The sequence below is a fragment of the Bison bison genome, unplaced genomic scaffold (assembly GCF_000754665.1).
Source record: "Bison bison bison isolate TAMUID 2011002044 unplaced genomic scaffold, Bison_UMD1.0 scf7180017864181, whole genome shotgun sequence".
Lineage (NCBI taxonomy): Eukaryota > Metazoa > Chordata > Mammalia > Artiodactyla > Bovidae > Bison > Bison bison.
In genome coordinates this window covers 6,268,218-6,272,225 of record NW_011494753.1, presented here as the reverse complement: position 1 = coordinate 6,272,225, position 4,008 = coordinate 6,268,218, and the positions used below count along the sequence as shown (strand labels likewise).

General features: G+C 44.3%; 1 protein-coding gene and 1 pseudogene across 3 annotated transcripts in view; both read left to right on the top strand.

The window, feature by feature from the left end:
* Positions 1-4,008, top strand: part of NRG4 (neuregulin 4) — a 121,148-nt gene that overhangs the window by 469 nt on the left and 116,671 nt on the right. Inside the window, exon 2 of one of the 3 annotated variants that reach the window (XM_010843293.1) lies at positions 3,034-3,095. The exons of the other annotated variants lie outside the window; for them this stretch is intronic. The gene's annotated coding sequence lies outside the window, so the exon portion shown is untranslated. The remainder of the gene's footprint in view (positions 1-3,033; positions 3,096-4,008) is intronic. 3 annotated transcript variants of the gene reach the window in all.
* The window catches only part of LOC104991044, a 73,879-nt pseudogene that overhangs the window by 37,640 nt on the left and 32,231 nt on the right, over positions 1-4,008 (top strand).

The following is a 4,008-nucleotide window of genomic DNA, read 5'->3' as shown; positions in this document are numbered from 1 at the left end:
CCCCCTCGCGGCCCCGCGGCTCCTCCGCTCCTCCGCCCACCGCGCTCGGGGCGCGCGCGCGGCCCCGCGCCGGCGGCAGGACCGGGCCCGCGCCTGCGCCCTCGCCTCCTTTTTCGGGGCGCGCGCCTAGGTGGCTGCGGAGCGGCCGCGCGGCTGTCTAGGAAACCGGCAGATTCGGCGAGTCGGGCGGCGGGAACCGGGCAGGGGGCGGGGGCTGGGGACGCGGCTCGCGCCTGGGCCCGAACGGAGCGCGCAGGTTTCGTGGCGTGGGTGAGGGGGTCGCGGGGACGTGTCGGGTGTATGGGGGGCTGCGCGTGCGCGTGTGGAATCAGGAAGGGGTCGTGGAGAGAAGGTCTGAGGTAGAAGGGCTGGGAAGCAACAAGTGAGGGGGCCCCATTCGCGGTATTTCGTGCAACCGAGAATAGAAACCTTCTCTGGCTTTGGTGCAGCGTTTTGCAGTTTCCAAAGCTCTTTGCCAGCCGTTGGTTACATCCACACACGGCACCCGGGTGGTGAGGCAGCGAACGGTGGGCATGGATTGCCCTTTGAGCTTTGATGAACCCCTTTCTGGCCTCGGTCGAACCAGAGTCAGAGACCCCCTGACCCTCAGGCTGCTGTCTGGGGAAAAAATTACTTGTCAGGACCTTCATTTCATAGTTAACCTCGGGACCCATGTAGGTCAGTGTTTTTCAACCTTTTTTTTTTCCTTTTCATTATCGTTCTCTTAAGCCTTTTAAAACGTTTTGCTCATCAATTTCTTGCTCCTTGACGCCATGAAATTCTGATACCGTTCATATACCGCATAGCTGCTTATGAACCGTACGTGTATCGTGTTTTACACATAAAAGGAATAAGATCTCACCCTTAGGAGGTAAAACATCTTCCCCGTGGAGAATGCTTGCTTTAGGACAGTGGCAGTTGGTTAGCGGGTGTGGCAAATGGCTTAGGTGAGGACTCTGGGTGCACCCACAAGACTATAGATTTAAGTTCTTACATCCTCCCTGTTTCTGATGTCTGTACAGGCTGCTGTGAGCAGTAGAATAATACAATCACTTAAGCACCTTCTGGAGTCAGAGTAGCTCTTGTCTCTTGTAGTCTCAATTCATGCTAAAGATCTAGCCATTTTCCAGTAGAGTCCCGATAGTTTTGCTAAAGTACTTGAAAAGATCGCAAACTCTCTCTTGTAGACCACCAAGTTCCAGGGTGAGCTCTAGCTCTACAGACAGCCTTGATTTCTGGTTCTCATACCTCTTATAAAGGTTTTGTTGTTTATTTTGGTTAGGCCTGTTTGATAAGCAGGAATGTCTTAGTCTAGTCATCCCTGTCTTTCTAGCTAAAAGTTGGAAATTGTGGAGTTGAAAGGCTTCAAAACCCAGGTCACAGAATTTCCCCAGAGGCTTGGATTATACGTTTCTTAGACAAAGAAATTGGAGAAGGCAATGGCACCCCACTCCAGTACTCTTGCCTGGAAAATCCCATGGAGGAAGGAGCCTGGTAGGCTGCAGTCCATGGGGTCGCTAGGAGTCGGACACGACTGAGCGACTTCATTTTCGCTTTTCACTTTCCTGCATTGGAGAAGGAAATGGCAACCCACTCCAGTGTTCTTGCCTGGAGAATCCCAGGAACGGGGGAGCCTGGTGGGCTGCCGTCTATGGGGTCGCACAGAGTTGGACACGACTGAAGCGACTTAGCAGCAGCAGCAGCAGCAGACAAAGAAATATCTAGATCGGGAATGTGTGTCTTTTTGGCAAGTTGGGAAATAAGTAAAATACCTTCTTCAGGTCCTCCCTCATCTTTAACCCAACTCTAATGGAATTTAAGAGGAACACAAAGCCTTTGGAGGTGATATTTGTAGAAGCTACCTGAGTGGCCAGAGGATTTTTCTTCTCCATTTAATGTAGACTTGAAAAGAGAAAGTGGGGATGAGTCTGGAAAAGTTGGGAGGACGGATGGGATGGGGAATGGGTAGTTTTCTGACAGGTGGTGGCAACATTTCAACTACACTTGAAAAAGTGTAAGAAAAAGTAGCCTTGGCATAGCTTGTTCATGTTATTTTCCACCCCCATTCCCCACCCTACACTTAGTAGAACTCCAAAGGCTTGATTAAAAGCGTCCAGTTACAATGGTAGTTGAAACAGTAGGACACGTGTTTTGAAACTTTCAGACAGAAAAATTGGAACACCACTTTGGTTTGCCTGAAATCTTTGTAGTCTAATACCAGTTTTACATTCAGGTGTAATACTACTTCAAGGGAACTTTTTTCCTGTAACAGCTGTCATTGAAGACCCTCTAGAGAGAGAAAGCTGTGGGAATTATGTGCTAATATCTTTTACCTGGGTCTTTTAAGTGTGCTGCTTTTTTTTTTTTTTTGGTAATCTGAGTTCATGGAAAATGTAGGTGCACCTATCTTATGTGGTAGTTTGTAGTCCAAAAAAAATCCCCTAACACCTGTAATTTATCAGCTCTATGCTGACCCTGGTGGTGTGTACTTCGTATTACCTACCCAAACTAAACCCCACCTCCAAGTCTTTAGGGATGTTGAAAACCCAAATTAGCTGTGTAGACAAGATGCTATTCTGCTTTCTCCAAAGTTTTCCTGCTCTATTTTCAAATTTCTAAGTCCTAATACCTGGAGGAGGATTAGCCCCTGAGGGTGATCAATTTGGAGGAACCGTGAAGAACTCTGGCAGGCCTCTTTAGCTTATTCTTAAATGTGTCTATAGGAATCTCTTGAGGATGCTTGATTAAAATCAGATTCTGGAGGCTCCCCTCAAATCCATTAAAATTGAATCGACACAAGTATGGCCTGTTATTTTTATTTTTAACTGCCCCAGGTGATGCTTATCAACAGGAGAGGCTGAGGAACACTGGAGCTATAAATAGGACAGGTGCCCGCTTCAGTAGAATGTAGGTGACTAGAGAAGGGATTTTGTGGGTGATGGAACCCCACAGCAAAAGGAAAACAGGACCTATACAGCAGAAATAGAAGAAATTAACTGTAGTTTTAAGGCTTATGTGTCACTTTCTTGCCAGATATATCTGCTTCTAATGTGGCTGTAATTACCATGCTCTTCCATACCAAAATATCTTTTGAGGTAAGTCAGATTTTCTTTTATTTAAAAAGACTGTCTTTTCAAGAGTACCAGAATCACATAATCAGAAAAATTGTGCATGTATGCAGCTGCAAGATTAGGAGAAGGCAGACTGGAGATTACGTTGATCCTATGAATGTCTGAAAAAGATTGCTATTAGAGTTAAAATTTGTTCTCTTGAGGTAGTTGCTTGAAAAAGTAGAACGTGTGAATTCTGATGCCATGTGATTTGTGAAATTTAAATAATATCAAGAGATTTTAAGTTGTTAATGTTTATGTAAATGTTAATATTTTAAAACCTCTGCTGCATGTTGATTTGGGATGCAGCCTCACTTATTGGGAACACACAGGGAGAAAGCCAATCTGAGTCAATGAAAAGCTTGAAAAATGGAATATATGTGAATTTGTGTGATAATTATTTAAAAATTTAAGTATACATAGTACCTGCTAACAAAGTAGCTTTCAAAATCCTGCTGAATGCTTTAATGAATAAATGTGATTGACTTGTAATTAGCAAAATTCATGTGCATATGTTCTGTGTAGATAAAGCAAAGTGCAGTACTGTGCACTGAATAGGTCCTCAATTAATATTCTTTTAAAAACTACTTTCTCATAAATAGGTTAAATACACTTAATGTAGCAAGCCCATTTTCAAGGACAGAAGGGGCAGATTTTACCTTGAGTGGGGGCATGCCAAGAATGGGGCAGTGAGAACATCACTTGGGGTGTAGGCAAAAATGTTCTCATTGTCTGTAGGGAATTTATAATATACTCACTAAAATCCTGTCTGATTTTCATGACCAGCAGTTTTTATGTACCAGAAATGCTAAACAATGTCAATGATAAAATATTCTTCCTTGAAAAATTTCTTATGAACCTAGTTTCTAAACAAGTTCCATATTCACTATATATATAT